Source organism: Nuphar pumila, chromosome 1, assembly GCF_984573655.1.
Source record: "Nuphar pumila chromosome 1, dmNupPumi1.hap1.1, whole genome shotgun sequence".
Lineage (NCBI taxonomy): Eukaryota > Viridiplantae > Streptophyta > Magnoliopsida > Nymphaeales > Nymphaeaceae > Nuphar > Nuphar pumila.
In genome coordinates, this window is record NC_143249.1 from 36,145,097 (window position 1) to 36,158,342 (window position 13,246).

Sequence of the window (13,246 nt, forward strand, 5' to 3'; positions counted from 1 at the left end):
TATATATATATATATATTGCCTTAGTATGAAAAACTGGAAAGAGAAATGTCGGCAAGATCTATCCCGGGAAATGTTTAAAATTTCCAACAACGCCAACAGGTATATCCTACGGATTTCGATATTTAGAGCTGTGATGACGACGAAGCTGGCCATTTTGATATTGACCAAATGAAAGAAAAACGGAAAGATAAAGGTGAAAGGACGTTTGTAAAGAACTTTTCTGGTTGGATTTATACATGAACACCATGAATGATGAAACAACAAAAAAAAGAAAGAATAAATGAATTAAAAATAGTCTTAATACTGTCACGGTATCATGATGCAGGAGGTAACAAAGGGTAGAAAAAGCACAACCAGGAGGGAATCTCAGACTCCCCTAGCCAGGTCTCTCATTACGTAAGCATATCTTTTGGAAGGGACTCCAGTCAATATCTTAAACTTGGTGCTGTCCCCAGGTTCTACACAGGCTATGGTGAAGGGCTTCAATAATTGTCCTGGAAATCAGCCTTCTTTTATGCTAAATCAGGTCCTTTCAATTTTGAGGATTCAAAATTAATCAAAATCTTACATCGTGATATTTATAAAAATATATCAGATATATCCCAAGTAATTGCCTGAAACTTTAAAACGGTAATTAATCACGAGATTTTCAAACCGTGACAAATATAGTGATATTTATATTTTTAAAAGATATTTATCATGAAAACCCTTAAGATTTTTTTAAATATGTTTTATTTATATTTTATTATATTTTTAATTTATTTTTTATTCTCAAGATTTTGCCAAAAAAATAAGATTTATGGAAAATTTTAAAATCTCTCAAAGTTTTTGCCTTTCGAGATTTTGTGGTTTTTTAACTTTTGTCACTATATATATATATATATATATATATATATATATATATATATATATATATATATATATATATATATATATATATATATATATATATATATATATATATATATATATATATGAGTGATGGGTAAGTGTTTAACATTTTTTGAGTCGAGCTTTAAAAAGATTGTTTCTATTTTTCTAAAATTTGATTATACAAATATGATCTACATGGTTGATTTTGTGAGAATTGATACCAAGTTAGGTTTTATAAGATCTAAAAATCAACAGTTTATCCAATGCTTAAAAATCATTTTTTTCTTAAAAAAAAAACATGATTGGTTTGATTTTTTAGCAAATCGATCATGCTAAACACATTTGTAGGGTCAAAGTTTTGAAAAAAATATGAAAACCCTTGTCCAAGCTCGATAGGCATGCGATAGGTACAAAAGCGTCTCACACATACCCATTTCTAATATATATATATTATTTATTTATTTATTTATATATATGGGTAGGTGCAAAATTGCTACATGTTAAAGAAGTTTTTAGGGTTTATTTTTAAACTTTGAGGGTAAAGATGTAATTTATGTACTTGATTTTATAGGGATCAACTCTTGAAGAGTTTGGTTCCTACAAGTGAGTGGATTTTTATAAGGTTAAAAAAATCAACGATCCAAAGTCTTTGTAAATTTAAATATTTATATATTATATCGCGAAAACCGAAGTGCAGTGTCCAACATGAAATATGTACTGATCAAAACGCGAAAAAAAATTCAGCCGGTGTTTATAGAAAGAGAGAACCGAGTCGTTGATCTTTTGACAAAAGTAGTTACAATGTATAGCCATTGGCACTTGAAATCCAAATAGTTTCGTGTTCTCAAATATGCTTGGATATATATATGTATATATATAAATAAAAATTTGTTTTAAGTGTTTTTAAGCGATACATATTTGAACATTCAAATGAAAGAGACCTGTCTCATTAAAACAAAACTATTAAGAGCATGTGATTAGAGAGTACAGCATTGGACATAATGTGTCACCGTCACAACCTATCAACTTTTTGATTGAATTTTGACAGTGGATGCCTTCCGTTCATGTATTTACTGGTGGGGGCGCTTTGGTGGCTCGAGCGTGTTTTGACAACGGCATGTACAACATGCCAACATCATATCTGACCACAAGTTGATGGAGGGGTTGGCAGTCACTCTATCCTCATCCAGAAAGATGCAATCCATTTTTGTCCTTTTGACTTGTGACAGGTCATGCCTTTATTTGTTACTTATTGTGCAGGCATCATCGTTGTCGCCATTGCGAGAAAGAACATAATATTTGCTGTTATTGAAGGTTTATTGAACTATTGAATATAAAATCAATTTCTTTTCATATTTTTGAGTTTCCTTCCAAAAATGGACCATATGGATGTGATTTAGAAGTTTTGTTTATTAGAAATTAATGAGTTGTGAATCATGTGATTGTAACATATTTGTTTTCTAAGTGCTTCAATCATCAACCATCCACAATATGTTCACAACTTAACAAATATTTTTTTGAGATTGAAAAAACAAGATATAACCATATATATATATATATATATATATATATAGAGAGAGAGAGAGAGAGAGAGAGAGGCTGTTATATCATAGGTACTTTTGTCGAGTGTTGAGTGTGAACCATCGATCTTTTTGTCAACCAAAAGAGTATAAATCATCATTCCATTTTTTATAGATCAGACGTACAAATGTGATCTATACTATTTGATCAATCATAAAGTAAGTTTCCGATTGTGTAATTATGACAGATAAGATTGCTTTGCAAGGCTCTTTTTGGACTCAACTAAAATCACCGCATATTACCATAGAAGCACTAGTATTATCAATATCCAATGGAGTCGGCCTGAATCGACCGATCCAAATCCAGTCAGCTCTATTTCAAATCATATTTGTGGTCCGATTTAGGTCCCTACTGAATCTGCCAATTTAGACCTGATTCACTTGGTCCAATAAGAATCAGATTTGAATGGGTCTGCGTAGATATTTTTTCTGATTCTTTGAATTTAAAAATTTGTTTAAATAGACCGATGTGAAAATATTTCCTTAGATTCAATTTGGGTCTATCAACTTTTTTTTTCAAAAAAAAAAACTTATTTAATTCACAAACCAGCTCTAAAAGCTAGGGCTGGTAAACGAACGAAGCACCAAGTGCCTCGGCTTGGCACAAACTCGTTCGTGATTGGTTCATATAACTGGCGAGCTAAGCCACAAGCAACATGTTTAACTTAAAGAAGTCCAGCCCGAACACAGTGTGTTTGGCTTGGCTTATCTCGTCGTATAGATAAAGCATGTATATATATTTTATGTGCAATATATATTTTTAGTGTAATATATAAAAGAAAGATTCATAAAAAATCTATATATAATATGAATTATTATGTGTAATATATAAAATACATGTAATTTTAAGCGTAGTAAATAAATATTATATGTATATTCTATGTAGTAATTTTTTTTTTTATAATCAAGCTGTGGTTAGGCAGACCCCACCAGCAACCATACCAGTATATTCTATGTAATAATTAACATGGATTATTTATTTTAGATGAGCAAGCTCATATTCGGCTCGTCTCTTTCTTACTCGAATCAAGCTTAAGCTCGGATTGGTTAAGTACAAGCATGAGCCGAGTTACGAGCTTAGTCAACTGGTAAAAGCCGAACATGCCCTTTTCAGTTCTTTTGGTTTCGTTTACCAGCCCAGCCCTACAGTGACAGCAATAAGCACAAGTTTAAGACGTGAAAAGCACGATCTATATCTAAGGGTGTCAACGGGTCGGGTTTGGTTCGGACCCAGGTGGAATCAGACTTGGACTAAATTTTTGGGTATATATGGTATCAGGTCCGGACCCAGGTCTATTATAAGAGAAACCATATTTGGACCTGATAAGAACTACATGAACCAGACCGGGACCATACCTGATAAAATAAATTTTTTTATCATTTTTACATTGAAAAAATGCAGGTCTTAATCGAAACTCGGGTCAGGCCCGGGTCTAACTATACCCGGGTCAATGTATTAATCGAACCTACCTCTGAGTCGAGACCCAGGTCTTAATTGGGTCTTCTTATTTGTCACCATACCCGGACCCATGTAGTTTGGTCTGGGTCGGGTCTGGGTAAAACTAACCCGTTGACACCCCTATCTATAACCCACGCCAAATCTTGCCTAGATCGACTGGATCCTTTTTGCCTTTGCCTACCTGGCTGGTTAGCAATGTGCTCTACAAAGTTAATTTCCTTGTCCCTATCATTGAAAATCATAATTTTACGTAAAAGACAAAACGCGATGCAAGGTGAAATCCTTAGTAATCAGACTGCTAAAAATTTATGCAATCAGATTGAGTCAACACATCTAGTTATGATTTTTAGCTCAATAGTACGATACCTTCAACACTGCCACATTCCCACGCAAATTTTATGGATAGATTCATAGCATCTCCTAAATTGTAAATGCAAACTATCTAACCACCCTTACACGTCTTTAGTGTGATTGATTTATCAGGAAACATTCTTTGTATCAAGTTATTTTAAACTTAAATTTTTTATTAACTTTCATAAGTTCAAGCTGTATTGACTCAATATAATCACATAAATGTGTTTATGCATAGTTTGCTTGTTAAGATGAAAGCTTAAATCGTGTTATTTTAATCTAAAAAGATGATTTTTTGAGTCGCAAAATTTTCATGCATGCGGTTGATTTTTGAAACCCTTAAAAAACATGCTTACATGTCACGATCACATGATTCAAAACTCCTTTTCTACTAAAATAAGCCTTGTAGATCACATCCATAAAGTCTGATCTACAAAAGAAAATTCTAAAAAAAATATGAAAAGGTCATTTTTTATATACATAAAGTCCACTGCAAAGTCCATTTTGGTAGCCAAAAAAGTATACAAGCATGGTCAGCAATCCACGGGATTCCCACCCACCAGAAAGAACACACCAAATATCATTTCTGCTCATGGGTTATGAAACAATCTTTGGGAAAAGTCCCATTGTAACAAACCCTTAAAAAAGGGAATTCATTTATGATTTTTTTCCCTTTTTTGGCCTGACCAAGAGAACCCCGCCCCCTACCCTATCACCAATCTAATATTGGCAGACCAGTTTAGTTGTTAAGATCCTTTAGGTCCTTCGTTCCCACAAGAGAGAACACCCAACTTTGATAGAACAAGGGACACCCTTCTTGGTTGTTCTATGTTAGGTGAAAACTATGGTCACTCCTAAACAAGAAGTCTGAGTGCTCGTGGGCCATGTATCTTATTTTATTAATATGATGTTGCAAATACCACACATAACTTGTGCATGCATAAGGTAGAAGATGTGCATCTCTTCATTTCATGGTTGTTCTAATTAAATGTAGGGTTAGTTGCAACAACAAAAAACTATATAATTTCGTGAATGATGAAAATATTTTAAATGAAATATGCTAGATTGAAACATAGTAAATACTTTTTTCAGATTTTTCCTGTGTGTTTTGACCAGTGTTGTGAGAGGCGTAGGCCTCAGTACTTGAAGCGTACGCCTCACAGGCGAGACACACTCTCAAGGTACTAAGGCGCACACTCAGTATCTGAAGCGCTGCCTCCTCAACGGTGATTTTGAGATTTTCTTTTTTTAACAGTCCTGGTCAGGTAAAAAATGATGAAGATATCGAGCAATTTACAACATTATGCCTGACTTATCATCTATTTACAAAAGGCCGTTTGATTTCAGGGCTATTACATTAAACAACCTGTTTATTTATTTTTGTTAAGGTACTTTATCTGAATGCATTTTAATGGCAGCCTGAGGTATAAAATGGTGTTTTTTTTTTCCAGTTTTTGTAGGACTTCCAGACTTACATGTATAAGTTTTAATTAAACAAAAAAACTTCTGAGGGGCAGGGCGGGTCTGTCGGCGACCTCATGGATCTGCCGGCAGCCTTTTTTTATATATACATGGAAAAACCGCTCTCAAGATCAGATGTAGCCAGTGAGGGTCTGTCGGCGGCCTCATGGTACAAACTACAGATCGTCGTCCTCCAATGCATAATTTGGTACACTCTCCTCCTCTTCCTCTTTGAGTACCGCGGTGTGCGGTTTCTCATCGGCGAGCAGTTCTTGGAAAACGCTGCAAGCATCATCTCATTCAAGGTCAATTCTGACGTCGCCTCCCTGTTCGGCCCCGATCAGTTAATGGCAGATGCAGAGATCGGTGATGAATCTTTATTTTATTTTCTTATGATTTTGTACTAAAATAACTAAAAGCAAATTAGTAGTTCTTATTTAAAATTTTCATTATTTTATTAATATTATAAATTTTATTATTCTGATCATGAAGCTTACGCTTCAACGCCTCGAGGCTTACGCCTCGCTTCGCCTCATCATATATATATATATATATATGTGTGTGTGTGTGTGTGTGTGCGCGCGCGCTAGCTGCCTACCCACCTTCTGAGCTGAACAGCGATGAACCTGACTCGTGCACGATCTGATGGTGGAGCCATAAAGAATTGTGAAAGCAGCCTTTAGTGAATGTCGTGACCGCCGCTAAAATCCTTTGGATGGAAAATAAAATGATATTCAGGATGCATCGTAAGTCCACTCAGTTCTCGCATATAACGTGGTAGGCAGCTACCACTCTCACTCTCACTTTTTGTCTCTCTCATCCGGGCTGGGCCAGAAGCTTGGTTCAGGAAGGGGTTGGGTATAAAATGAAAGCCCAACCCGCAGGCCTACCGGGCTTGTGCCCACCTCTAATTTTGAGCCTCAAAATTTTACAAAGATCTTGCGCCGTTGATTTTTAAACCTTATAAAAACCTGCTCGTGCATCAAAATCAAATGCTCCAAGAGTTGATCCCTATAAAATCAAGTACATAGATCACATATGTACAATCAAATTTTAAAAATAAAATGAAATAAAAGCCTAAAAATCCCATTTAACATGTCTGCTTTAGCTTGTTTTCATCTTATTTATCCACCATTCAAGTTTCATTTTCCTCATTGTGGCCATTCTCACTTTTGTAACTGTATTTCTTACTTTGCCAAAACTGGTGATGGAGGATGACTCACAATAGTTTAACAGGAGCTGATCTCTTCCAGAATGGCATTTTGTTTTTAAAGAACTCTTCTAGAATGGCTTTTACCTCTCCAAGTTTTTATGAAGTGCAATAAATTGTTGAAATATAATACCCAGTCCATAGCCATAGAGAACATATTCTATAAAGAGATGCAAACTTTATAAATGAATTCATGCAAGGATTGGCCTTTCCTACCAATTGTTACTCCATATGCCAATTAGACATGAAAAGTAGTTTTCTGATTTGATATGTTTTGTTATTTTTCGTTGGTTACATTTTGAACTATTAATACCTTTCGCTCATCAAATGTAGAGTTTGGTTAATCTTTTTTTGTTGTGAGACGTCAAGGATGAGAAAATAAAAGTAGTAGGATGCCAAGGTGTCACCTACCTAAAACATGGCCAAGTTCTTTGGCCAGATTGATCCTCGTGCACTCTTACATTCGTAAGCTTAGACACCTATCAAACCTAGGGATGGCAGTGAACCGGGCGGGGCGGGGGACAAGGTCTCCACCCGCGCCCCATTTCAAAATCCTGCCCTCCATTCTCGCCTCCATCCCTGCACGGATTTTGATTTTAACCTCCATCTCCGTTTCATGTCCTCCATCCCCGGTCCAAACAGGGCAAGGGGGGTGGGGGGAGGGCAGGGCCCCAATTTTCTCCGGTCTACAGTCATCCCTAATCAAACTCCATTGGCGCACGAGTGTGTTCATAGCTTTCAAAGGTATGCGGCGTAAGATATATAGGGTGGTGGGGCCCACCTGGGGTTTTCCATGCTTCCTCAATGATCCTCATTATCAAAACTAAACTAGGCCACCTTCTACTTGATGTCAAACGCACCATCAGGGGCATTGCTTTTCCCACACATCAGTAATAAATCTAACCTGTTAGTTGACATTTGAAACCTGTTACAAAGACCTGAATGCAACCCAATGAATGACACAAGCCTGTAATGTGAATTCTTAATTTTTTAAAAAGAAATAGGACAGAAGGACAGATTTTTAATTAATAAATGTTTTATACTCTAATATATAAAATGTAATTTAATTAAAATTTATTATTAAACTTTTGCCTTTCTTCTAAAAAAATAAAATTATTAAAAATTAGTTAAGATACTAAAAATGTTAAAATAATGTTTATGCGTATTTGGATAATACCAGTGTGCTGCAGCATGTGTGATTTGATACACGGCCAAAATGGCATGTTATTGGGTCATAGGTTTCAAATACTGTAATTCATAAACTTGACCTTGCCTCCCATAATAGAAAATACATTGTCATATGCATCTGTTTTGGTATCTGTTCATGAAACCTTAGTTGCATATTAGAAAGCTCGTCTAAATATATTTAAGAACGGGTTCATCTGATGTTGAATCTTTTAAAATAATGTTTACAGTTTTCAATTGATTGAAATGGTCAAAACACTCATAAAACTAATAGCATTTCTTAAATAATTGATTACTTTGCCTGTGTAAAGTGAGTGTTTTATTTGAAATAAAATAAAAAACCAAACATGCTATAAAAAAGTGTGACAATTTGTGCTTTGATCATTTAACTCTAAAAGTAAAAATAATTCTTTTCAGGTAAAAAAATAAATATATGTTTTAAAAATGTCATTTCTTTGAAAGGTATTTTGATCATTACAATCAACTGAATCAATGTTCATCTAAATATAAAAGTCTAATGATAGATAAACCCTTTAAGAAAATGAGCATATTATTAATAGAAATTTTGACTTTATCCGACTATATGCATTTTAGAAGAGTTTTCTCCATAAATTTTTACTTTAAACCTTAGTCTATTGCTTGGCATCTAGCTTATACAAAATCCTGATGAGCACTCTACTAACAAACAAAGCTTGGGTTCATGAACTTATTCATGCTTAAGAGATCCAAGCAAGACCTTTTTGAAGCTTTGTTCATCCATTACAGTAGATTATAAAACCCTAGTTGACAACTTATGAATGATGCAGAAAAGAACAAAGAAATGTCATGTGGACCAGCATTTGCCACGATGATGGTCCATCAACTAGGCAAGCTAAGGCCATCAAAAATCTGTTTCTTTAATCTGAAACCTCTGCACACTAGGCATGGGTTTCAATAGAGACAGTTAGAAAACAATATGCTTCACATTGCTGGAAGAGAGCATCATGCATTTTGGTGTTTTTGCTGGCAGAAAAGTAACTAATCGGGGCATGTTGATGGCACACCAAATTTAGAACAGGAAGCTATAAGCAATTATTATATGTAGGCTTCGAGGGTTGTGACCTCATCATCTAATTATTTAAATTTAATATTCCGTTGTGTTGTCCCCAGTCATTAAATGTGTTTGGCATGGCCTCTTGCCCAGAGTAAGTCTTGCTGGCACCATTATCTCTCTCTCTCTCTCTCTCTCTCTCTCTCTCTCTCTCTCTCTCTCTCTCTCTATATATATATATATATATATATATATATATATATATATATATATATATATATATATATAAAGTCAAATTACTAAGTAAATAGGAATGACAATTATGTCTTTGTTTCAAAAAATATATAGTCAAATGATTAGTTCTTCTTTTCAATTTTTAAAAAATGTGTTTGACATATTATTTTTTCAAAAATAAATTACTTACTTTACCTAAAGTAAATGTCTTTAAAGATATCAATGCTTTTAAAAGTATTTTGGTCATCTAAGTCAATCTAACACTGCTAAAATTGATATAAAAGCTTAAAGCCTTTTTTTAGGGAAAGAAAATTTTATTGATAATACAACCAATAAAGATTGAAAAGAATGCCCGCAACCAATGAATGCTCAACAAGGTCCAGGAAGCCCGGCTCATGAAGCCACCACTGTTTGAATAAAAAACTCCAATGTTAGCCGAAATTACAAATGGTATGAGGGGAAGTGTGCCCCAAAAGATATAGTAACAGCTTAAGACACAATGGAAACACTGATCAATTCTCCTCAAAGTAGGGAAATTACGTTTATTGGACCATGAGAAATGCTCCCCACCAAGCGGAACATCAACTAACTCACAAGAGTTGGGAAGATGTACAAGATCCCTAACAGATGATGAATTTGAGACTAACCGTTTGCTTTTTGTTGCATTGAGAGTGCATTTAAACTCACCAGCAAAAATTTGTGCAAACAATGACCGATGACAAACCGCCTCAAATTTTCCCCAGAAGATCCGCTTTCTAGCCGAAGTTACAGGAGCATAAACCACATACCACACAATGAGAGACTGTAATAGAGACCGAAGTGACCCGAACCAAATGTAAAAATATTGTGACAACTTTTTTCACATCACTAGAATACCACCCGAGCATCCACGAGCAGAAAGCAAAGTCCAATTGGACTCACTCAAACCCGATTTATTAACGAAAGATCCACCACCTTTATCTTTGTCTCAATAAGAACACCTGTATCAAAATTATGTTGATGAATCCAATTTCTCATGGACCTTGTTTTTTTAGGACAATTTGGCCTTTTGACATTCCAAAACATTGTCTTGATTTGCCTAAGACTAGTGGATGGTGCTGAAGCCAGAGCAACCCTCTCTGACATACCCTCATCCAGTGATCGAAGTTGTTCAGGGGTGAGATGCAAGCCTACATTCTCGAGAGAAACCTCCAAAAGAGTGCCAAATAAAGAGTGGAGCATACAAACCGACTCCCCATCAGCGAGGACGGGTGCTGACACTTGAAGAGGCTGCATGAGGGTGCCTATTGTTTTCATGAACCGTGAGGTTGAAACTGTTGTAGGATTTCAAAAGACCACATCGAAAACATGAATATTGTCTACGAAAGTTCAACGAACAACGGTGCATGCATTATCAGTCGCCCGGCCTTGTTGGGATGCTAAGAATCATTTTGATGTACTTATCTTGTCTAGATTCCACCACCTCCTAGCCTTGCAGGGATGCACAATGCTTTAACGATGAAGAAAGGCAAAACACGACGATGTGGTGATATCGTTCAACCACAACACCTCACGACAGATGAAACGAACATAGTGAGCCATGTCAGAGATAGTAAGCGAGCCTAGTCAATGTAGGCCACCAAAGACCCATGAAACCTTAAGGAATAACTTTTTGTTGTGTGCAATGAAGACTTCGAAGCAAATCTCCTATGAGCGAAGGTTACTCATGGCCCATCAATTTATCTTGGAAACTATGTCATGCAACATGGAGATGTTGAACTATGGAGTTTTGAAGGTTGAGGCCTTCAAAGGGACGACCAAAGAGGATGTAATCATCATTGTCATGGTCCTCCTGCCAAGCTCTCAATCCAAATGCCTTTTTGATAAACTCATATATATATATATATAATAAAGAGAGGGGGATATGAGAACTACCATGTAAACCACAATTAATTTCTATGTTTTTTTCATTCATTTCTCGTAAATCTAACCATATAGATGTGATTTACATGCTTGGTTTTACATGGATCAGCTCTTAAATAATCCTATTATGATGCATAAACAATATTTTTTAAGGCTTTAAAATCAATGACGCATAATTTTCACAAATATTCAAGCATCATCGTATTTTTTCATAAAAAATACATGATTCAATAGTTGATTTCTTGTAAATTCACCATGTTGAACATATCTACATGGTTGGATTTGCAAAAAAAATGTTGAGAATGCTTGGTTTACATAGTAGTCCTATTCTTCTAGTGACTCTCTCTCTCTCTCTCTCTCTCTCTCTCTCTCTCTCTCTCTATATATATATATATATATATATATATATATATCACAAAAACACATGGATACATGATGTGGGTTCGATTCAAAAGTTTGATTTTTTAGAAAAAATGTGACATGATGATACATAATTTTTAAATTTTATTCAATGAAAAACTAAATTTTTGATATTTTAATATTAAAAATGTATTTTTATTGAAATATCTTTAAAATATTAAAAATAATAAAATAATATTAAAATATAGTTCGTATGTGTCAATGACCATGTTAACGTGTCCGCTCATCACCAGGGACATGCTACCAAAAGAGAGGGATCATATCATAGGTGCCTTGGATGTCGTTCATCTTAAAACTAAACGACACCCATCAAAACAATAAACACTATCATTGTGAGCTGGCAAAACTATAGGAGTATTGGGTCATGAGTGTTGTTGGAAGGATTAACCAACAATTTGGTTTCCTTCGAGTCCTCAAATTCTGGTTGTTTTTTAGTTGTAACTGGTATCCAAAAGCCTATTAAATTAATTCAAAATACATTTAAAGCATATCAGCTATAATCACCTAGATGATTATAGCTACCTACTACACTTGACCCAAATCTTTTAAATGCCTCAAAAAACAAGGAAATAGTTTCTAAATTTTCATTTGCTTGGGTAAGTTTTATAAAAGATATTTTTAATAGAATATTTTCAATAAAACATTTATGCAAACCGAACACCAAATAATAAAGACTGGTTCATACTAATGGTGAGATTCAGGTCAAACTCAGGGAACGGGAATGGAATCTAAGTATTACAAACAATTTCATACCTTTATTGCCTTAAAAAAATGAAATGTAGCACACAAGTGCGAAAACCTATGACAAAATGTTCGAGTAGAAAGAAAATTAATACAACCCAATTAAAAGTAGCCTAAGGCCCTATTTAACTAAAAAAAAAACGTAAAGAAAAATGCCTCTGCTCACGAACAACGATCCTTATATGCGAGTGTCGGGAATCTTGGTGTATCCACCTTAATGCCAACCATCTAACATTGCTTCTCGCTCATGGCAGCCACCTGCACAAACAAAAAATACGCAAACGAAATAAAGATTGCACACAATTATGTTAGTGAAAAATGCATAGATCAGAGCATTGACATAAAATAAAAGAACAAAAATCTAAACACAGATCCCAACGTGATTTTGTTTGTTTTTAAACTAAAACAGAGTGTCATCTATTTCGAAACATGATACCAACTGAAAAATTTACACACGACACTTAAAAACTGCAAAACTTACACTTTTGTTCTATGCGATTTAGAGAATTGCCTGTTCTGGACAAATTCTCGTCAATTAGAAAGATAGGCAAGTAAACAGTGTTGGATTCTAATGAAAATTTGCAAAAATGTTCCTGACATGCTCAAGAATTCAACACAATTTATGGAATTGAAAAATTTCATAGAAAGTACGTAAAATGACGATGACAAACAAAAAAACATAAAACTGATAAACAAAAAATTTCTGAACAAAATTTGGGAAAATAGTGCGACAATCTGTAAAATAGATTCAGATCCTGACAAAAATTTTCAAAAATATTCCAGACTTGTCAAGAGACCT